The sequence below is a fragment of the Mauremys reevesii genome, unplaced genomic scaffold, assembly GCF_016161935.1.
Source record: "Mauremys reevesii isolate NIE-2019 unplaced genomic scaffold, ASM1616193v1 Contig140, whole genome shotgun sequence".
Lineage (NCBI taxonomy): Eukaryota > Metazoa > Chordata > Testudines > Geoemydidae > Mauremys > Mauremys reevesii.
Genome location: NW_024100761.1, coordinates 102,702 through 126,727, shown reverse-complemented (window position 1 = coordinate 126,727; position 24,026 = coordinate 102,702). Strand labels below are relative to the sequence as shown.

General features: G+C 47.5%; 1 pseudogene; it reads right to left on the bottom strand.

Moving 5' to 3' along the window:
- The window catches only part of LOC120393058, a 57,344-nt pseudogene that overhangs the window by 7,343 nt on the left and 25,975 nt on the right, over positions 1–24,026 (bottom strand).

Sequence of the window (24,026 nt, the reverse complement as noted above, 5' to 3'; positions counted from 1 at the left end):
CACCTTCCTACTGCACTGATCCTGGGCCAGATGGGGACCAAAACAGCCTCTGGTATAACTAAGAGGAATCTCAGGGCTGCTCTAAGTTACTCCAGCTGCTGTGCCAGGCTAGGATCCGGTGAAGCGTCATTGCACTCCACCCTGCCCCTCCTAACCTCTCTGCCCTTCCTATGCTGAGGCAGGAGGGATGCTGTGGAAGGGAGCTAAAAATGTGGTTAGACCTGCTTTGCACCACCTAAGGATTACCCTGTATTGAGGGACCTTTGGCTGCCCCTTTAGGACAATTACCCAGCTACTTTGCCTGCTGAACAGGGCCCAGGGACTGAGCCCACTGCAGTACTCAGAACTCCTGCATCTTGGTGGGAGTTAGAGCAGCTGATCATTGTAGCCCCTTCTAGCCCTATGTTCTGCAGTTCTCTCATTATTCAGTTGTTTAACTAGCAGAATGTGACCAATGAAGATATCAGTGAGTCTCTGTTCTTTGCCTTGGGAGCAGAGTGGGGCTGGTCCATGGCTGGGTTCTATGCAGGTTATTGTGACCCTGATAAACAGAGTGTAACTCACCAACTACAGTGTTAACAGGCACAGACTAAAGGGAACCATCTGGTACTTACTGCAGTTTCTGTAATTTGCAGTTTGGATGTTTTAATCCTTCACACAGCAGCTGCACTCCTGAATCTCCTAGGTTGTTCCACCTTACGCCGAGCTCTGTCAGGGTCAGGCTGGTGCTGAGAACAGAGGACAGATCCCCACAACAAGCAACTGTGAGATCACAATACCCCAGTCTGTAGGACATGAAGATATACAGAGAGCAAAATGATGACTTGTTTATGCCTCTTCCTCTGCATTTCCCCTTCTTGATACCTGTGTGTAACTCTAAACCAGGGGTAGGCAACCTATGGCACGTGTGCCAAAGGCGGCATGTGAGCTGATTTTCAGCGGCACTCACACTGCCCAGGTCCTGGCCACTAGTCTGTGGGGCTCTGCATTTTTCTTTAATTTTAAATGAAGCTTCTTAAACGTTTTAAAAAACGTATTTACTTTACATACAACAGTAGTTTAGTTATATATTATAGACTTATAGAAAGAGACCTTCTTAAAACATTAAAAGGTATTACTGGCACGTGAAACCTTAAATTAGAGTGAATAAATGAAGACTTGGCACACCACTTCTGAAAGGTTGCCGACCCCTGTTCTAAAGTGATTCTTAATTTGGAAGCAATAGAGAAATCATTTCACTGTGATTCAGATTACAAAAAGTCCCCTACATGAGGCTTTAGACCAGGGGTGGGCAAACTACAGCCCGCAGGCCATTTTAAGCCGGCCCTCAAGCTTCTACTGGGGAGTGGGGTCTGGGACTTGCCGTGCTCTGGTGCTGCAGCCGGGGAACAGGGTTGGGGCTGTTCCACACGGCTCCTGGAAGCAGCCACATGGCCCCGCTCTGGCACTCCAGCTGGGGAGCGGGGTTGGGGGCCACTCCATGTGGCTCCTGGAAGCAGCGGCATAGCCCCGCTCCGGCTCCTATGCACTCCAATGTCCTCCTCCGGTGCTCCAATGTGAGCTGCAATGGCGGTGCCTGCAGATGGGGCAACGTGTAGACAGGGCCGGCTCTACAGTTTTCGCTGCCCCAAGCAGCGCGCCAAATTGCCGCCCTGGGCGGCGGGGGCAGTCCATGTGCCCTTAGGGCGGCAGCGGCGTTTCCGTGGAGCGGCAATTCGGCGGCAGCGTCTATGTTTAGCTGAAGCTGCGGACAGCTAAACATAGAAGCTGCCGCCCGGTGCCGCCGCCGCGAAATGCGCCTGCCGCTAAGGGCACACAGACTGCCCCCTCACGGCAGCAATTCGGCACGCTGCTTGGGGGCAAAACAAGGGGGGCTGCCGCCCCTTGCAGAATGCCGCCCCAAGCACCAGCTTGGAATGCTGGTGTCTGGAGCCGGCCCTGCGTGTAGAGCTGCCTGGTTGCGCCTCTGTGTAGGAGCTGGAGAAGGGACATGCTGCTGCTTCTGGGAGCCATTTGAGGTAAGTGCCACCTGGGCCTGCACCCTGAGCTTCTCCTCGCACCCCTGAGCTTCTCCCACACCCCAACCCCTGCCCCAGCCCTGATCCCCCTCCTGCCCTCTGAATCCCTCCATTCCAGCCCAGAGAACTCTCCTGCATGCCAAACCCCTCCTCCCCAGCCCCACTCCAGAACCTGCACCCCCAGCCTGCACCCCTTCCCACACCCCAATCCCCTGCCACAGCCCTGAGTCCCCTCCCCTCCAAACCCCTCAATCCCAGCCCAGAGCACTCTTCTATACCCCAAACTCCATCCCCAGCACCACCCCAGAGGCCGCACCTCAGCCGGACCCTCACTCCCCTGCACCCCACTCCCCACTGCAGCTCACAGTCCCCTCCCGCACCCTGAATGCCTCATTTCTGGCCCCACCCAGAACCCGCTCCCCAACCACAGCCCTCACCTTCCCACACCCCAACCCCAATTTTGTGAGCATTCATGGCCCACCATACAATTTCTATTCCCAGATGTGGCCCTCAGGCCAAAAGTTTGCCCACCCCTGCTCTAGACCTCTAACACACAATTAGAGCTACAACCAAAACCCCAGTAGCATTAAATTAATTATTCTAATAGGAACTTATCCATTCAGCTACAGAAAACACCTTCTCAACCCTCTTTAAAACCCCAATCAAACAGAGGCTCATTGCAGCATGCCCAGAAGGTCCCTAAATGTGGGGTATTTTGGACTGCGGGAAAGGGAAAGTCCCAGAGCCCTCACAGAGGCCAACCATCCCTTCTCTTTTATAACAAAGGGGGAATCAGCTCAGGTGCCCGTGCTGACTGCAGTTGGGGCAGACACAATCCCTCAGGTAGGCCAGTCCCAGGTCATTTAGGGCTTTATCGATCAGAACCAGCCTCTTAAATTCCACCCAGAGACCAATGGGCAACCAGTGCAGATCCTGGAGCCATGTGCTCCCAGCAGGATGCTATGCTCAGTAAGTGACCTAGCACTGTCTACACTGGGGTTTAGGTCGGCTTAACTCTCTCGGGGGTGTAAATTTTTCATGCCCCTGGGTGACGTAGCTGGGTTGACCTAACTTTGTAGTGTGGACCAAACCTTAGTGAGTACAATAAACAGAGGACCTACAGAAAATATCTATGGGGCATGAAGAGGCTCCGTGTGACCCAACTTCTGTCTAGTAAAATACGACAAATCTACAGTGTGGTGGGGTCTCTCAGCTGTACGCAGGAGGAGAGTAGGTGTTTTTGGGTGGTCATTAGATGAACCATTTGGGATTTTTTTCAGTGAAATAGTTTTTCCATTAGAAAATGCAGATTAGTCACACACTTTTTGTGGGAACGTCGTGGTGTTGATGGAAGTCCTGTCAGGAAGGTCTTTCTTAGCCAGGCTGGACTTTCAAGGCAAAACTACAGACAGAGCAAGCCTAGAATAGCCAGTAGCCCTGTGATTGGGGCATTCACCTGGCCTGTGTGAGGCCCAGCTTCGTCTCCTCCCAAATCAGGCAGAGCAGTCACTTTAACCTGTGCCCCCCACACCTCAGGTGAGTGCCCTAACCAGTGGGATCACAATGCAGAACGGGGGGAATATTAAGTTTTCTCAGGATAGAAAACAGTTTTCCTCAGCTGCCAGGAGTACAGATGCCTCAGTAGACAAAGCTCAGGTCACTGTTAATAAGCACAGACTGCAGGAAGTCAGCGGTTACTTACACTAGTTTCTGCAGTTTGCAGTCTGGGTGTTTCAGTCCCTCACACAGCAGCCGCAGGCCTGAATCCCCCAGTTTGTTATCCGCCAGTTCCAGCTCTGTCAGGCTCTGGCTGGTGCTGAGAATAGTGGCGAGATCCCCACAGCAAGCAGCTGTGAGGCTGCAACTCCCCAACCTACAAGAGACAAATACACAGAGAGGGAAGTGATCATTTGTTTCCTCCCTGTTGGCTGTGGTTCCCTCACTGGTGTCGGTATCTGTCTGGAGAGGGTTTCATTTCCATTCTGGAGGGAGGAAAGGATGGCTCCTGCCACATGTGCCACTAGCCAAATACTTAGGGGCTAGGGACATCCCAGGCCCTCAGCGAGTAAGGGGCTAATTCTGGCTTCCTTCAATCTGTCCTTGCACAGGTGCTCAGGGAAAGGGCTATAAAAACAGCTGTTGGGGAGCCAGTGGGTGCAGAATGGCTGTGGGTTGAGATGGCTGCAAATCCAGGCTGAGCGAGCCTCAGGCTGGGGTGGTTTATGATTTGATGTGTTTAAGTTGTTTTGCTTTGCTGATTGAGATTTGCTTCTGCTGAAATATCCTTCCTGATTACCAGAGTCTTGCTGCCGTACAGTGCTAGGACCATGGTACCACCCCATACACCTGCTGCCTCTTCCCGACTCTCAATAAGACATTTGCTGTTGCAGCTGAGTCTTCAGAGCTTTGCTGGTCCTGCAAATTTGGCCTGAAACTACCCCTGGGAGGATATATCATGCAGGGTCTCTCAGGGGTCTGTACTGCATCCGGAACTGCTCAATATTTTCATTAACAGCTTGAATGATGGAGTGGCAAGCACACTTATAACATCTGCAGATGGCACCAAGCTGGGGAGGGGTTACAAACAATTTTAGAAGACAGGATTAGAATTCAAAATGATCTTGATTAATTGGAAAATTGGTCTGAAATTTATCATATTAAATAGAGACGTGCAATGTTCTGCAGTTAGGAAGGTAAAATATCAAATGCACAACTACAAAATGGGGAATAACTGGCTAGGGGGCAGTACTGCAGAAAACGACCAGGGGATTATAGTGTATCACAAAGTGAATATGAGTAAACAGTGTGATGTATTTTTTGGAAAAAGGCTAATATCACTGTAGGGCGTGTTAGCAGGAGAATTGTAGGTAAGACATGGGAGGTGAGTGTCCCATTCTACTCATCACCAGTGAGGCCTCAGCTGGAGAACTGTGTCCAGTTTGGGGCATCACAGTTCAAGAAAGATGTTGACAAATTAGAGTCCAGATGAGAGCAACAAAAGTGAAAAGAGGTTTAGAAAACAAGCTCCACAAGAAAAGGGTGAAAGACTTGGGCATGTTTAGTCTATAGAAGACAAGGCTGAGGGGCAACATAACAGACTTCAATTATGTGAAAGGTTGTTATAAAGAGAATGGTGATCCATTGTTCTCCATGTCCACCAAGGGTAGGACAAGAAGTAATCAGCTGAATCAGCAGCAAGGGAGATTTAGGTTGGATATTAGGAAACACTTTCAAACTATAAGGAGAGTAAAGTCCTGGAACAAGTTACCTAGGGAGACTGTGGAATCCCTGTCCTTGGAGGTTTTTAAGAACAGGTGAGACAAACACCTGTCAGGGATGGCCTACGTTTACTTAATTCTGCCTCTGCACTGTGGGATGAACTCGATGACCTCTCGAGGTCCCTTTCAGCCATATATTTCTATGGAGTGGAAGGTGCAGGGCCTGGGGCTGGTGGGAGCACAAGCATTACAGTTCGGTAACCCAGCAGCCAGAGCTACCATGCTAGCAGGCACAGACTGGAGCAGACCAGCCAGTACTTACAGTATTTTCTGCAGTTTGCAGTTGGGATGTCTCAGTCCCTCACACAACACCTGCACACCTGAATCTCCCAGCTTCGTCCCCCAAAGGTTCAGCTCTGTCAGGGCCTGGCTGGTGCTGAGAGCAGAGGAGAGGAACCCACAACATACAGCTGAGAGTCTGCACCACTCCAGCATGCATGAAATGAAGAGAGAATGGAAAACGATTCATTTCTGACCCATGCACTGTGTTCCCCTCACAGATGTCCATGTAATTCTAGAAAGATTTATTATTGTGGGAGTGCAGGGAGAGACGACAGCGCTGTGGGAAGAGGCCAGGGGGAATAAAAACACAAAAGGCCGTTAGTGTGGATTTTTTCCATGCACACCCGTCAGGCAGGGTTTAGCTCTCATTTATGTTGGTGTAACTCTGGAGCAAATCCCTTGCAGTCAATAAAGGCAGACTTGCAAATACAGAGCAGCTGAGAGCACAGTCTGGCCCATTATGTCGGTTACGCAGCACTCCACAAGTGACTGGTCAGTTGAAGTAAAGGGAGGGGGCAGGTTGTGGGTCACTTTTAGTGGGTTGGGAGTGGGAAGGTCATGGATGGAAAATAGTTCAAACGTTTTCATTGCTAGCGCTCTGGATCCTTTCTGGTCTAAGCAGATGGAGCCAGTATAAGCTCTCCAGTCCAAAATGTTCCCCAGGGCCGTTTTGGGGCAGATTTTCGAGACAAAAGCACCAGCAAAGTGAATGTCAAAATCAGCCTTCTGTTTCTGCAGCTGCTGTCTATCACTGGAGGTTTGGGGTTAATGCCACCAACTCCTAATCCAGGGACCCCCACTCTTTCCCCAGAACATCAGACCCATGGCTGGAGGGCTGAGCTGCTTCTGTCCCCATCTCAAAGCTCTGCCTGTCAGTATGTAGGTAGACAGGACTCATTTCAAAGCTCTTTGTTTTTTCTCCACCATCAGTGACGACTGGCCTCTCCTCCCCCACAGCCCTGCAGAGAGTGATGGTGGCACCTCTCCTGGTGGCAACAGCCCCATCTCTCCCTCACAGCTCGGAGGAGGGTGGGGAGCAGTAACTCACTGAGAGTGATATGGGGGGGAGTGGGAGGGAAGATACACAACTGAAGTGTGTCTGCTTCACTGCTGTGCTGCTCTGACAGATCTACTGGAATAGTCCATGGAATAGTCTCCCCCCAGAAGGGGTGGAAGCTCCATGACTTGGGCCATCATCACAGTAGACTAGACAACTCACGGGGAAATACACTGTAGGGAGCAGGGCACAAGGTGAAATAATGGCCTTGTGAATCTGGTGCAGTGCCCACCCCCCACCAGTTTTGGATCTAATGTGCTGCAGAGAAGGGGTCTCTGGAAGTTGTGTTAGTGACAGATCACTCCTACCTCACCACCCACCACACTCTGATTGACAGCTGCCTCAGAAGGAGGCAGCTTGTGCCACTCACTGGGCTGGGGTATGTGCACTCAGCTGCTTTGACGCCATGGAAGGCTTTAAATCTGTGCAGAAAAATGTCATAAGTTTTAAAGTTAATATATAAAGGTGTCAAAGTCATTAAAGTTATCTTTAAAATGGGCTGTTAGTGGAAGAATTGGTTTAAAAAAATAAAATATTTATTCACTGGGACCGTGTTACCAGCTGTCTGCTGTGGGCCCACCTTTGCTTAATATTTCCATTTTCCAAACAGGGCAGGCTGGGTGCATGTTGTGAGACATTGACAATGGTGCTGCAGAGACACTGAACTCTCAGTTTTCCATATACCTACAGGGGGCAGACACCAGCTACAGCCCCTGTGAAGCACTTTACATAGATGTCATCTGAAAATACACAGAGGAGACCAAATATTACTTACCCCAGCATCTGTAATTTGCAGTTTGGATGTTTCAGTCCCTCACACAGCAGTTGAACTCCAGCCTCTCCCAGAGAAAAATTATAACTGAGGTCAAGGTCTGTCAGGCTCTGGCTCCTGCTGAGAACAGTGGAGAGATCCCCACAGCAAGCGCCTGTGAGACCGCAAAATCTCAACCTGCAGGAGAGACAAATGCAGAGCAGATCCATCAGAGAGTGAATGAGGCTCATCACAGCCGTTCTGACAAGTGGCCCCACCCAGCATCTCCTTTCCCTGACCAATCAGTATCAGGAATGAGCCACAAAACCAGCCCTAGACTCTGTCCTAAGACTCATCCCTTGACCAGTGAGAAGCCAGAACCAGGTTTGGGTGTGACTTCCTGCATTAGCCCCACTGCTTGCACTATAAAGAGAGAGAGAAAGTGAAGTTTCAAGGAAGGCTCTAGGAAAGGGTCAGGAGGAGGAAAATGGGGAAGATGGATGGAGAAGTTTAGAGGGTGGAAAATATCAGAAGAGAGAAGTTAATTGGAGGGTAAAAACAGACACTAAAAAACAATGAGGAAAAAGAGTCAGAGAAAGGAGAGAAGAAAACTTTCAAGCAGAGAAAAACTAAAAATAGTAAAGGGGAGATCTAGAGGCACTCTGTTATATTATTTTATATCAAGTTTGATGCCACAACATTGCAATAAAATATACTCATGACGTGTGGCCAACCCCAAAAGTTCCAAAATCATGAGTCAGGCTCCAAAAAGTCACGATATCGGCTTAGATTTCATGGGATTTTTTTTACAAATACATTTTGGGTTCTTTTTCTTTGTCTTCTGGTTTTTGAGACTTTAGGGTTTGTGTTTTCAGGCTCTATCTGTAACCACAAGGGCTAGAAACTTAGCCTTCATTTTTAAAAAGTGAGGGGCTCACTTATTCACATGACTCCAGGAGCTGTGACTTTAAGAAAAACCATCAAATATCAAAATTTGTGATAAAATTATGAGATGGCAACAATATTATATATCAGACAATGTGACTTCATAGGACAATGGGGTCTCTGTAGCCTGGTTAGGAATGGTAAGTGGGCATGGGAGTCCATTTGACCAGAGCTTAGAGGAGGGAATAACCTGATTTTTGTTTACCTCAAAATCTTTATAGTAAAATAATGGGTTTTCAGTCCTCCTTTAATTGCAAATCTGAATGCAAACTTAATTATAGAATTGATAGCACTCCCTCAACAAGTTTTTCCCCAATGCTAGTGCTAGGTTTTAGAATATTTCATGCTTGCATCTACCTGAAATAATCATATATATTTAGGGGTCCTGTGGTTTTGATGCACATCTGGTTTCACAGTACGTTACCTGATGCACTAGCAAGTTATCCTAGCACAGAAGTCTAGATGAACAGCGGCTGTGCTCGTATTATTGATTATTTTATTACATTATTTTTATTGCACAGCATTCTGACTTTGAAACATATGAAAAGCTTCTAAAATACAGGAAATTGCACCTAACTTTTCAAAAATGTCTGGGTGGTGGTGGCTAGTTCATGCCACTGCTCACCACTGCCCGTGCTACCGCGGCTACGCTACTATTTTTAGTGCACTAGCTCAGATCAGCACTAGCATTAATGTGTGTACGTGAGCTGGGAATCACACACCCCCAGCTCCAACTGCAAACAAAGCCTAAGGCTTCAAGGGCAGAGAGCTACTTATCAATGGATAGATACTAGGAGTAGTGACGAGGGGTCCAAGCACAATATCTGATTTGAGGAACTGTGTCCAGGAAATTCAGGAAGCTGACTACCCAGGGCCTGGAGTTACCCAAGCAAAAATGCAAAAGCCATGAAGAGCTGTGGGGAGGCGAACTCCTATCCCCCGCCCTCCGGATACATACTCAGAACAGCTAGCCTATGCCACTGCTCACGCTACTGTAGCTACATCACTATATTTAGCATGCTGAGTCGATGAGAGCTAGTGCGAGTGTGTCTAGTCACTCTGGGAATCGCACTCCCAGCTCCGAGTGCAGACGTAGCCTTCATGTGAACAAAAGACTGTGGGAGTGTCTCATGGGTATGAGACTTTTCCACTCCAATCCAAGATTTACATGGAAGCAGGGCCAGTGCAAGGAAGTTTCGCCTAGGGCATGAAACTTCCACCTTGCGTCACCTTCCCACCTTTAACTCTCCCCAGCAGCAGCTACCCCCTGCAGCTACCCCGCCCAGGAGACACCCCCACACGGAAGCTAACTCTGCCCGCAGATACCCGCCCACACATGTGGAAGCTAACCCCGCCGGAGAGACTCCCCACCCGCGCAGAAGCTAACCCTCCTGGGAGACTCTTCTCCGCAGAAGCTAACCCTGCCTGGGAGCCCCTCCTGCAGCAGCTAATCCCGCCTGGGAGCCTGCCCCAGCTCACCTCGGCTCTGCCTCCTCTGCTGAGCATGCCATCGCTCTAATTCTACTCCCCTCCCAGGCTTGTGGCACCAATTAGAGAAGAATTAGAGCTGGGGCTGTGTGCTCAGCAGAGGAGGCAGAGTGGAGGTGATCTGGGGCGGGGAGCAGTTCCCCTGTGCGCCCCCCCTGTTACTGTGGGCAGCCCTCCCACGGCCCCCACCCCAGCTCACCTCCACTCCACCTCCTCACCTGAGCAGGCTTTTAGGCACCCCAACCACTAGGCACCTAGGCAGCCGCCTGGTTTGCCTAAATGATTACACCGGCCCTGCATGGAAGACACACAAGAAATACAAGCCAGCCTCTGGAAAGCATTACTCTAGGCACCAGCCACCAATCCAGTGCAAATGAGTTTCAGCCACTGCACACAAAATTACTACAGACACAGGCACACCTCAGGATCAAAGCTTGTGTTGAACAAAGCAAGGTTAGTGGCTGAAAAGCCTTTTATCAGCTTGGATTAGATCCCTGATCTGGTCTGCATCCCCAGAGCCTGGCTATCTGACACAGCAGGCTGGGAGCTGGATCATTTCATCCTTCCAGCTGACACAGGGCCCTACAGACCCAGACTAGGCAGTTCCAGCAGCGGAGCACCAATGTTATTGCCACCCAGCTTCAAATGCAAAAGAAGCTCCTTTATAACAAAATCCCTTGAGTGCATCTACTTAATCTGAGAGACCAATGACAAGCCCAATAAGACATTCCAATAGCACAGATCTATTACCTACAGAGAGCTCAAGTTTTCTGGAGGAGCTGACAGAGACACTGGCTCACATGGTGATGCAGTTCCTGAGGCTTCTCATTCTTGGAGGCTTAACAATCCACACTGACAATACACCTGATTCAATGCACAAAACTTTCTATTTGCCCTGTTCACCTTTGGATTCTCACAGGCAGTCCCTAGGCCTTAAACACACACACAGCTGGTCACATACTGACCTTTATAATGAATGTGGATCAATCCCTGATGCCAGTCAGATTGCCACCTTCAACATAGAAAGAACAGCCATACTCCATCTAGCCCAGTATCCTGTCTTGTGACAGGTGCCCCAGAGGGAATGAACAGAACAGGTCACCATCAAGTGCTCCATCCCCTGTCGCCCATTCCCAGCTTCTGGTCAACAGAGACTAGGGACACCATCCCTGCCCATCCTGGCTAATAGCCAGTGGTAGACCTATCTTCCACGAATGTATCTAGTTCTTTTTTTAACCGTGTTATAGTCTTGGTCTTCACAACATCCTCTGGCAAGGAGTTCCACAGGCTGACTGTGTGTTGTGTGAAAAAAATATTTCCTTGTGTTTGTTTTAAATCTGCTGCTTATTAATTAATTTTTTTCTTAACATCATAGTCCATCCTAGATTGCTCACTGATCCAGTTAGACCCACAAAGCACTGATGCCCTAGCCCAGCAGCCAAGGACTAGAAGAACCAGTGAGACATCACAGTCACTGACTGACCGCAGCCATGAATACTTTGGTTCTGAAGCACTTCCTTCCCATATGGCCCTCACAGAGCTTTGTGGTTTCTTCTTCCTGTGACAGATGATGCAAGGAGGCAAGAAAACCCAAGTGTCAGTGTTGAGAACACTCAAGAAGATACAGATGTCTGAACAACGAATTCTTCTTTGCCTGCTCCTTGTCCCTGGAGGAGACTAAGAGATCCTCCTTCTCCTCTTCCATAACAACCACCGAGGCTACATTGATGCAGTTGGACTATGGGGGTGTGAATTGCAACAGTACAGCATTTTGGTGCACACAGCACCCCAATGTGGATGGTCCTAGTGCAAACTAAGAGGTACCTAGCTTGTGTTAACATAGTCCTCTTCAAACAGGACTATGTTAGCATGAACTAGGTACCTTTTTGTTTGCACCTGCATTGTCTATATGGGGGAGTTACAGCACAGCAGTTTGGTGCATGCTGCACTTCATACCCCTGTAGTCTGAACTGCAGGGCTGGGTAGACAAGCCCCAAGTCACACCCCACTGAACTATTTTGGATTGTCAATAACATTGTTAACCTAGATGCCTCCTAGCTCCAGAGCCCAGCACCACTCAGCGTGAGGAACTGTACCCACTTCACAGAGAAGGTCTTCCACATTCAGGATGGCCTCTATGGCCATCAGGGACAACACAAAACCCTCCTCAGAATTCTGTTCATTCACAAAACAGGAATCCTAGACAATGCTAGAGGAAATCTGAGCCTCTGCCTATGACTCTGATCCTTGATCTCTGTGGCTAGTGCAGGCCAGTAAGAGCAGGGCCATCCCTAGGGGGGTGCGGGGCCCGGGGTGAATGTGATGAATACATCACTTCCGGGACTGACCCGTCACTTTTGGGAGCGACTGTGCTGGCGAATTGCTCTGGCCCACAGGGCCCCAAAAAGCGCGGGGCCCAGAGGGGTCGTCCTGATTCGCCATACCCTAAGAACGGCTCTGAGCAAGAGCATCTAGAAACCCTACTAACAAACACTGTCATCATTTGCTTTTGAGGACAGACATCTGCTCCCCCAACCTGGAGCATGCAGTAACCTGGCCAGGACTTAAGAATTCATTGCTTGATACAACCAGCCTTACATGTGAATGCCCGGTATCATCAAGTCTCTTGTTTCTGAGCAATCTAGTCAAGCAGTTACTGAACATTTGCATCCAACTTCACCTGTCCATTGGCAATATCCAGCTGCGTTTTAAGCCTAGACACAGAACAGACACGGCACTGCCAAGGCTGATGGAGAACCTCCTCCTGTCCACAGGCGAGAGGATTTTTGAAGCTTTTTACTGTCAGGGTTTGCAGAATGGTGACAAATCCTGTTCCTGTTGAAGTCAACAGTAAAACTTGGAGATGGGGTTGGGGAGCACCTTAGTATTCGGATGTTGTGTGCAGCAAAAATTGCTTTCATCCGGCTGAACGATGACGGGAGGACATGGGATGGAGAACCGAGAAGATTCAATGGCAGCCTGGGTGTAGGTGAGGGGACGTGAGGAAGTAAAAATCAACAGGGAGGTCACAAACCTGGATGGTGGGGCAGGGTCAGGGACAGAGGGAGAATCAGGAGGGGATCAAGGCAGCAGGAACTGACTTAAATGAATCTTATATTATTTTGTCTCCAATTGGCTCAATGGGGTGGGAGGTGAATTCCCTCAGCTCTGTAAGTGCTTTGAGATCCTCAGCTAGATGGTGCTCTAAGAGGGCATGTCATTTGGCTTCAGGAATAGAGACTGTTCCTGTCCTTCCCACCACCTACCCTACAGAGCAGGGGAGAGGGATGAGAAGTGGATGCGGGGGTGACTGGACATGAGGAGAAATAGTTAACAGAGGGATCAGAGCTGTCCTGGTTTGCAAGTGGTGATTTTTATTCACTGCAAGGGTCCTCCTGGGTAGTGGCTCCTTCTTGCTCTCACATGTTTGGGGGTGGGGAGAAAGTGTCCCCAACTGAGGCATTAATAGGAGAGACTCAGATTTTAACCTCACCACGTACCTGCAGGAAATTTATTGTACCCCATCCACGCCTCCTGCCAAGGTCTTTACATAGAGGAAACTGGTCAATACTTACACTAGTCTCTGCAGTTTGCAATTTGGCTGTTTCAGTCCTTCACACAGCAGCTGCACTCCCAGAGCTCCCAGTTGATTATCTCTCAGGTCCAGATATGTCAGCAACTGGTTGTTGCTGAGAGCGGAAGAGAGCTCCCCACAACAAGCAGCTGAGAGTTTACAAGCCTTCAATCTGAAAGAGATAGATGCACAGATTAGAGAATGAGCATGTCTGTCCATCCAGTCCTCTCCTCTCAATTGAAATTCCAGCGTGGAAAGCCAAGAAGAATTTACCATAGTCCCCATGACCCTTAATCTAAGGATTTGCAACACATCAATAAACAAATGCATAGAGACTGGTGTGAAAAATGAAGAATAAGGGAATTATATAGGAAGCCAGTTGTACATTAGAGTTTCTCTTTCTTGTAGACTAAAAGTCTCAGTGCTTTAGAAAGAAATATCACCCAGATCAAGGAGACTATGACCAAAATAGACAAACTGAAGATATATTGTCCTCTTTTCTCAATCTAGCTGCATTTACACCAGGGGTTGAATTTTTAATTTATTTTTATTTTAATTGACTTTTCCACACCTATGAGCCTTGTAGCTATATTGACCTAAATTTTAAGTGTAGATCAGGCCTTAAACATGATGGCTAGATACTGAGGGCTTGTCTATACAAGGACATTGAGCAGAATAGCTCCCTGTGTGGACACACTCTTCCAGAATCAAAATAACTTTTCCTTTAGAACAATTACTCTGCTTTGCCAGCTATTGGGATTCTCATCTGTTGCAAGCTGCAGAGTTGTCCATTAGCAGCCTGGGGATCTCAGAGCAGCTCTAGTTTACACTAGGGAACTATTTGAATACCTGGAGCAGCCCTGAATCTGGGAGGCGTAAAGGTGGTTTAAATCCACTTAGCTCCACCCCCTCTCTGGAATGTGAGATCTTTGCTGCGCCTCTTAGAAGCTCAGCAATGAATCTTAACCTTGGTGTTGGCAGAAGTGGGATTGTAAAAGAGAAGTTTACACTGGGGTCCTTCTATGGGCATCTGTTATGGCCATTAGCCTGTGTTCCACAAGTGTGCGTTCAGCTAAGCTGAAGATGAGGGTAGTGGGTGGCTGCATTTTCAGTGGGCTGGTGAATCCCGAAATGCGGCTGTGAAACCGTTCAAAACTTTTTCTCGGTGAGCTTGGAGGGGCCATGGGAAGTGCCTAGCTTCTATTTACCACAACAAACTGACATGGGCTCTGGCAGTGCTAGGGTCGGCTGCCCCCAGGCTACTTCCAGACTCCCCCTCGGGTAGTACCTGGGTCAGGGTGGTGTCCTCCGGGGGTCCAGCACCATGGGTTCCTCGGGGCAGTGGGTGAGCGACAGCCCCGGCACCTCCTCCGGGTAGTGAGCGCAGGGCAGGTCCGGCACCTCCTCTGGGTAGCGAGCGCAGGGCAAGGCAGGGCAAGTCAGGCCAGTCCTGGTGTGCACCTTGGGCCACGGGGTTTTCCCAGTCGTGGGCTAGGCTGGAGACGTCTGTCCTGCCTGGCGACTGGCTCCCTAGTGAGCTCTGAGGGCGAGCCTTTATACTTACGAGTTGCCGCCTGACCCTCTGAGAGACGGGCTCCGAGCTCCCTAGCTCCGCCCACTCTGAGCTCCGGATGGGCTCGTCCCGCTCCAGGGTGGAGGGGAGCCACACCGCCTCACTACACAGCTATTTTTAGTCCTGTAGTATGAACCTGGATCAGTTGATCCAGGATCTGAGAATTCACTGCTGTGGGTCTTTTTTGCAATGTAGACACTGACTTCATGTACCTGCAGGGAGCCACCATCTTACACCATCCTCACACTCCATGGAGTCTTTTACGGAAAAAAAATGGTAAATATACACCTCAGTTTCTGCAGTTTGCAGTTCACATGCTTCAATCCCTCACACAGCAGCTTCACTCCTAATTCTCCCAGGCTGTTTCCTGCCAGGTGCAACTCGATCAAGGTCTGTTTGGTACCAAGAATAGAGGAGAGATCCTCACAGCAAGCAGCTGTCAAACGGCAATCACAAAACCTGCAGGAGATAAGCAGAGAGGAAAATGAGAATTTCTGTCTGTCCAGTCCCGCCGTGGGTTTCTAGAAAGATTCCTGTATTTGGGAGTGAGAGGGGGAAGGGAGGGGGAATCACAGAGCTGTAGTAATGGATGATGGGGACCACATGGTTATGTGTGGATTTCAATCCACGTGCATCTGTAGCTCTCATTGATCCTGTATTCCCATATGAGTGTTTTCCACCTCTGAGCAGACACACTTGGGCATCTGCTAATAAGAAGTTTTGTGGATGGGAGGAGCCTTTTCTTCTTTCTTGCTGCATCTTGTCAATTGAGGACTCAGCAAATAAGCCACCATCTATGGAAGACTTAGGATTGAACATTCAGGATTCAGGGATGGCTCCAATTTGCCACATCTCAAGTCTCACCCACCCCGCCCCCATCTCTCTCGACCATACATTAGAAAAGGCTGGAATTTCCCTAGAGAGCCCAGTCTCAAAGGGCACAAGAGAGAGGGAGGTCTCTCTTTGCCACATCCCTGAACAAGAACCTACCAGCCTTCTGCTGATAGCCTGGAGAATAGATAATGTTAGCAAGGGGGCTCTCTCTACCTCCGGGAGAAGAATGCTCCTGTGGACCTTAATATCTGCTTCTGGTGAACAGGCACTGGCGCATCTCAGAAGATACAAGGGTTCTATAATCTTCATAGCCTCATACTGGCTAGGTCACGTGCAGCTGTCCAAAGCCGACTCTATTGGGCTGAATCTGGTCTTGGTTGCTAACATAGAACAAAGGCACCTTGCTTCATCTCAGGAGCCCTCTTCCAGACAGCTTGGCTCCTGACAGGGCACGGGCCATATGCAGGAGCCTCATGTCTTCCTAGAATCATATCATAGAATATCAGGGTCGGAAGGACCTCAGGAGATCATCTAGTCCAACCCCCTGCTCAAAGCAGGACCAATCCCCAGACAGATTTTTACCCCAAATGGCCCCCTCAGGGACTGAACTCACAACCCTTGATTTAAGCAAGTCAAAGTTCAAACAACTGAGCTATCCTTCCCCATCTACCAGTAGAAAGGGGTTCTGGCAGGGTGCAAACAGGTCCACATGGTGCTCTCTATTATCTCCACAGAAAAGCAGTTTAACTGACTCCTTAATTTCCATACACGGAAAGTCATTTTCCTACCAACAATGATTCTGAATCAGAGCGAGTGAGCTTCAGGCTCACACGACTGGTCCATCGTGTCACATTTTACAAAGCTAAGGTGATAGTATAGACTCCTCTGAGATTCCTCCCCAGTGTGTTTTGAACTTACTAGTCTATCCATCCTGACAATTTTTTCCCTCGTGCCTGCATGCCCATCTGAGTGGGGCCTTTCCCCAGGGACTCGATGTTCTATTTGGGGCAAATTAAACATTTGGAAATACCAACCAACTTTTTAGGAAAAAAAACTTTGATTCATTTGACACCGATTTGACACATTAGCTCTTCAAAAGGCCAGGAGGAAGTGGTCCCATTTTTACAGTTAGTTTTCATTAAAACAGTAGAAACTTGGAGTTATGAACACGTTGGGAATGGAAGTTGTTCATAATTCTGAAATGTTTGTGACTCTGATCAAAATGTTATGGCTGTTCTTTCAAAAGTTTACCACTGAACACTGACTGAATACTTTACTATGAGTGAACAACTGACTCTGAAACTGTAGTATGCAGAAGAAAAATGCTGCTTTTAACCATCTTAATTTAAATGAAAGAAGCACAGAAACTGTTTCCTTACTTTGTCAATTTTTTTAAACTTTCCCTTTATTTTTTTAGTAGATTATATTTAACAGTCACATAATGTATATGCTGCTGCTTCTTTTTTTCCCCTCTGCTTCTGCCTGATAGCCTACTTCCGGTTTCAAATGAGTTGTGTGGTTGACAGGTCAGTTCATACCTCTGGTGTTTGTAACTCTGAGGTTCTATTGTAGTTTATTTTTATACAGTTTTTCCATTCCCTTTACTTCGCAGTGAGAAATCAATGCATATTCCATTGGTCACCCATAGTCTGCTGTGGAAAAGGGCAGTGCATTTGCCTAGCTTCACAGATCACATTGGGATTGGTGTCGGCAAGAATTTGCTCTGTCGATAAAGGTGGCTGTGATGCCCCGTACATGTGCTGTTGTTGGCAAAGTTTGAGGTTTCAGTATCTGGGCTTCCATTGTGTAGCAAACTCTTCCTTCACAGCCAACATGTAAACAGTTCCCAGACAGAAGGCTTTGTCATACTGACATTGAAGTTACTGTGACCTGCCCCCAACCTTGTAGAAAGAGATTAAAAAATGCTGTTTTAAAAAAAAATATCCTAAACTTTCATTCCTAAGCCTAGAAATTACAAATTCAGGTTCTACTTTAAAGTTAGTTGAACGTGAGTTGGAAATCAAAAATGTGCAAACCCAAACTGCCTGGCCCCTGTAGCACTACCCTAAGAACAACCAGAGATCCTGGAAAACACTGTTGGAGATTAAGTCTCCCTCCCCTCACCATCCCACCAGCTTTGCTTATAAAAAGCAGAGATGGAGCCTAGCAAGCAACCTCATTTTTGTCAATGGATGATGAAAAGTTGGGTAAGGGCGGCAGCTCTTGCCTGAAGGAAGATCCCTGGGACCTGCACCCAGAGAAGTGGAGCACTGTGGACCCACGTGTCAGCCCTCGTAAAACATGCATGGGGGTTGGGCCAGCTGGCTACCCTCAGAAGAAAATGGAGGGGAGGGGAAAGCTCACCATCCTCACCCAAAATTCCAAGGGTGCGGGAGAGAAGGAGCCATGGGGGCCACTGAGGAGCTGGATGAGGTGTGGGGCTGTCCTGGAGCCAGCTCAATAGCCTCATACTCACACCAGAAATCATCTCCCATCTCCACTTGGGCAATACGTGCTACAGGGCTCTTTAGTTTAGCAGAGACAGGCACAACAAGAACCAATGGTGGGAAATTAAGACCAGACAAATTCAAATTAGAAATGAACCACAAATTTCTAACAGTGAGGGCGGTTAACCATTGGAAGAAAGCTACCAAGGGAAGTGGTAGATTCTCCATCTCTTGATGTCTTCAGATCAAGACTGGATGCCTTTCTGGAAGATGCTTTAGTTAAACCCAAGTTACTGGGCTCAGTGCAGGGGTAACTGGGTGAAATTTAATGGTCTGTGTTATACATGAGGTCAGACTAGATGATGTAATGGTACCGTCTGGCCTTACAATCTATGAGTCCATGAATTTCTGTAGTGGATTTATAACCTCCTCCCTTTTGGAGACCACCATTTCCCCCCCAACATGGAATTACTGTAGGCCATCGGGGCCTGGAAACAGCAAAATGATGTTCCATTTAATTCTTTTCTGCACTTCTATTCCCTAGCCCTTAGCCACTGTCGTCCATGGCTTTGTCACCGTTCTGTTGGACTGCCACAACTCACTCTCTCTCGGTGTGGTATAGGCATCCCATTCACCTGGCAGCAGATCGCTCCTTAAGCTACAAAGGCCAAAGTGAGCATATCACTTTGGTGCACTATGTCCACAAACAGCACACTCTGCAAGTGCTGCAGGCCTGTGGCTTGTTGCATCTGACCCACACTTCTTAATACAGCTCCCTGAACTAGGAGCATAATGTCCATGGTTTACAGTGTACGTTCTCTCTTAATATTTTTAGTTTGCTGCATTGCCTCCTTTAAATGGTTCTGTCCTGCCCTAAAATATGCACATAGGTTGTGAATGGCAACATCCTCTCACTTGCAGAAGATGTGATGGGGTCAGCAGCTCCCACTGCCCTCTGCCAAGCTGCTTGTGGGCCTGCCGGGCCAGGATGTATCATGAAGAGCACCAGCAGCTGTGGGTGTCTGTGCTTGTGAGGGGCTGGATTTTAGTCATTTGTTCAGTTGTTTTGTTATGTTTTCAGATCTCGTTTTGTGGTTAGTTTTGGCACTGAACGAGCCGTTCCTTTGCAGGTAGCTCTTTGGGAGCTTGAGATGACCGTGCTCTGGGCTCAGAGGGAGAATATCATTCAGGGCCCCTCCTCCATGCAGCCCAGAGACTTTGGAGTTCTCCCCCACCTCCTGTTGTGGAGTCCTTGGGGCATGTGCAGCTTGCCGGGGAGGATGGGAGCAATGAGAACCATGGGAAAGTAAATGGAGTTACTTGGAGGTGTGGGAGTGCAGAGGGTAGTGCTCGTCTGGTTGTTAATTCATTAGTTCATTATCCTGCTCTGTGTTCTTATTTGCAGATCTCAGCAGTATGGAAGTTGCTGCTGAGGCAGTGAACACTCCGTGCAATGTGTGCGAATGTACATGCACACGCACCAGGACAATGTTCACAAGCTGTTGCTTTTCTGATTTTCAGAAGAATTCTCAAGGGGCCAAATAAAAACAAGATTTCTGTTTTCAAGTTGAAATTCAGATGTCGTCACCTGAGGGTTGGGTGTTTAGGGACAGACATGGGGCTGGCATGCAGAACTGGCTGGAAATTGGAAGCAATTTTCTGATAATTTTGTATCACCTTTGTTCATTTTTTCATCCAAATTATGAAATCTTCTGTCTAGCTTCAGTGAGTGGCTTATCACGACAGCACCAGTACGCTGAGCTGTCATGGAAGGCTGGGCAGGGGCATTGTCGGATTGAATGGGAAGTATTTATTGCCCCACTGCAGCTGCTCTGCCAGTGTTTGTGCTGAATCAGTGCAGAGGGACATGGTAGGAGACAATATGTAATTGCATTCTATTAAAATCCAAAGGTGATGTGATCTCTTGTGCATCGCTGTAAGTATGTATGTGGCTGTGCAGCGATACAGGTATGTTGCTGTTGCTGCTGGTAAGCTCAAAGTTCTCTAGCACAGATGTCGTCTCAAACCGCTCGATCCACCAGCACCCTGCAGAACAGCTGTGCTCACAGGGACAATCCAGCTATAGGAGCCCAGGCTCAGAGTCTTGGGCATTGGGGCAGAGAATTCTCAACCGCTAGAGCCCTGCTGTAGAACTCCTTGTCAGAGGATCAGACTGAGTCCTGGCCTAGCCATGGTCAAAGCAAAATGCAAGATCACCTCTTTGCTAAAGACTTTCCCAGGAACAACTCCAGGATCACCACAGAATCCCGGAAGTGTGGGCTGGAGGTACCTCAATAAGTCATTTAGTCCAGTCCCCCACACTCAAAGCAGGACTAAGTAATAACTAGACCAGGGGTCAGCAACCTATAGCACACATGCCAAAGGTGGCATGCAAGTTGATTTTCAGTGGCACTTTGCTGCTGGTCTGGGGTTCCATCTGCCAGCCCGCTCAGCCCGCTGCCTGCCTGGGGAAATTGGAAAACTCAGCAAGGAAAAGCAAGGGCAAGGATCACAACTAAACTGATAAGATCTACATTTTAATTTAATTTTAAATGAAGCTTCTTAAACATTTTAAAAACCTTATTTACTTTACATAAAACAGTAGTTTAGTTATATAATATAGAAAGAGACCTTCTAAAAACATTAACATGTGTTACTGGCACACGAAACCTTAAATTAGAGTAAATAAATGAGGGCTTGGCACACCACTTCCGAAAGGTTGCCGACCCCTGAACTAGACCAACTTGCGTGAGATGGAGCTGGTGTAGTAGGAAGAAAATAAAGAAGCCAGGAGAGAGTTGAGGGTGGAGCAGAGAAAGAGAAAGAAATAAATCAATCCCCTCCCAAAAAACCACACCTGTGAGTCAGGGAGAAATGAAATCCAGTGAAGATACATAGATGTTAAATAAATAGATATGTTCAGGGCTTAGATACCCTGGTGACAGGTAGGGCTGGGTGAATAATTGGTTATTTGGTTCAGTGCCTGAACCCAATAATAAGAAAGTATTTTATTTGGGTTCACTTGAAACAGAAAAGACAATTTTTCCCAACAAAATGAAAAAAAACTGTAAAACAAATGGTTTGGGATCAAATGAAATGTTTTGTGCTCCCCTAAACAAAATGCTTAGTTTTCAGGTTTTTTGTTTAACTCTATTTTTTTAATTAAACGGAGCTAAATTTTCCTAACAAAACATCATTTTGTCACAAAGTCTGAAATTTTGTTTCAAAAATGACAAAACTAAATATTTTGACTTTTTTGGAAACGTTCTCCCCATTTTTATTCAGTTTAAACTATTCATCAGATTTGACCTGAATTCGTGAACAGTCAACTCTAAACTGCATTATTTGCCAAATCAGCTATTCACCAAGTAAATTTCACCGAGCTCTAGTGACAAGCACCTCAGAAATATCTAAGATTAAAATGCCTAAGTTTGTATCTTCCACCTCCTGAATCTTTCCTGATCTCAAAGAATTCCCCCTGGTCTTCTGACCCCTGTCTCTCAGGCTCATATGTGGGTAAGGTAATTGGGTTAACTGTCATTACAGCACTAGGCCGACTAAGCCAACCCCACATGTTTTAACTGAAAATTTAAACACAATCCTCAGAAGTTACACAATTCTATGTGGTCACTATACCAACCATGGTGAAGAGCTGCACTGCTGTAGAATTTCTGGGATAGCAGCAGTAATAAGAGGATTTTAAAAAGAAAGAATAGTTACTTACTCTAGTTTCTTTAATTTACAGTTTGGATCCTTCAGTGCTTGACAGAGCAGGTAAATAGGTGAATGCTTTGGCTTATCCTGACGGTTTTTCCTTAAAAAAAGGAGAAAATAGAAATTGTCTTTGTTGTTCTCTGAAGGCAGATTTTAATTCTATTTCCTGAACATTGAAATAGCCTCTTGGACACTGTGATACAGTGCACATAGGTTATTCTGCAGGCAGTTAGTTGTAAGTCCCCCAATTCAAAACTACATCTAGTACTTTGATATGTGTTTTAAGTATACGAGTCAAATAGAATACATGCGACTAAGTTTAATCCATTCATTTTATGAACTTGTGGTACTCTGATTCTCTGAATATTAAAACCAGTTCTAACTATTCACACAAATGGGAATGTCTCCAGAGGTTTTATGCTTGTGTGTCAGGCAGTAAGTGCAGTATCATTTCTGGAGATACAGTAGAAATTATTGTGTTTATTTAACTAGGAATGTTGTCTTTAATTTGCCCACAAAGCTAAAAACCAAATATAAGTATTTGCTTAAAATTGTAATTATGGCAACTGTTACTCAATAGTGTATAATTAGGGTTACACTTAGTAAATTACATCCCTAGGAGGAACCAGAAATGGAGCTTATTGTTTCCTGACAGCAGAATGTGTAAAATGGTAAGTTAATTTTAAAGCAGCATCTGTATAAGAAATAGTGCTGGATGAATAATTAAACAACTAAAATTCAAGAATATTCTGATGAATTTTAAAGTGAATTTATTTCCACTGTGTTCACACATCTTTATTGTGTGCTTTCCAAATATTCTAGCAAAGGGAATTTGCAGACAGGAATGTTGTTGAAGCAATGCGTTTAAATAACTATTACAGAATATTCCCGTGAAAGCAAAATTTGTATTTATAATCCTGAGCATTCATACTAGAAATCTGGTTCTCATATTTATGTTCATCGAATCACAGAAATGAAATATCTATGACCTGTGTGTCCAATCAAAATGAATAATTTAGAAAAATTAATATTTAAAAAAATAAAATTGTTTGGATAACTTGTGAAAAAGGCAACATTCATTGAATGAATTATTAATTATTATCTGCCCAGCTCTAATAATCAGGTCTTTCTTAAACAGCAGTTGTAGAGGACTCGGGGAGACAGGGTGATAGTTGGAGAGACAAGTGGGGTCACGGGAAGGGTTTTTTATCATGGGGGCAGGGCCGGCTCCAGGCACCAGCCGAGCAAGCTCGTGCTTGGGGTGGCAGATTCTAGGGAGTGGCTTCTGCCCAATATTAGGGCGGCACGACCACTTTTTTTTTTTCCTGCTGCTCTGGCCGCCCTGTAAGGGGTGCAGGAGGGGAGCACCCTGCAGCAAACTTGGCAGGGCAGCAAGCATCCTTCTCTCCCAGCCGACCGGAGCAGCATGGAGCCCTCCCGGCAGGCAGTGTGGCGGTTGGGGCCGCGGGAAGAGAGCCCCGCTGAAGCCCTAGCTGTCCCCCTTCTCTCTCCCTGCCCCCACCACTAGACCAGGCGCGCACTCTCCAGCACAGGGAGTCCCCCTGCACACTGGCTCCGGCCGCCCTGTAGGGTTTTTTTGTTTTGTTTTTCCCCTGCTTTGCCAGCCGCGCCATTCCCGCCCCTCCCCCGCTTTGCCGCTCCGTGTTTTTGTTTTGTTCCCCCCACACACTTTGCCGCGCCGTGCCCCTCCCCCCGCTTTGCCGCTCCAGCCGCACCGCAGAGTTTTTTTTTTCCACCTGCTTTGCTGCTCCAGCCATGCCTTTTTTTTGTTCCCCCTGCCCCGCTTTACTGCTCCGGCTGTGCTGCAGGTTCCCCCCTCACACCCCCACTTTGCCGTTCCAGCCGTGCCATTTTTTTGTTCCCCCCACCCCACTTTGCCACTCTGGCTGCGCCATGTTTTTTGTTCCCCCCGCTTTGCCGCTCCGGCGGCCCCCCCCCCCCCCCCCCTTTTTTTTTTGCTTGGGGTGGCAAAAAAGCCAGAGCCGGCCCTGCATGGGGGCAAATAAATCACACATATGTTGCCAAAGAAATAGACCAGAGTTTG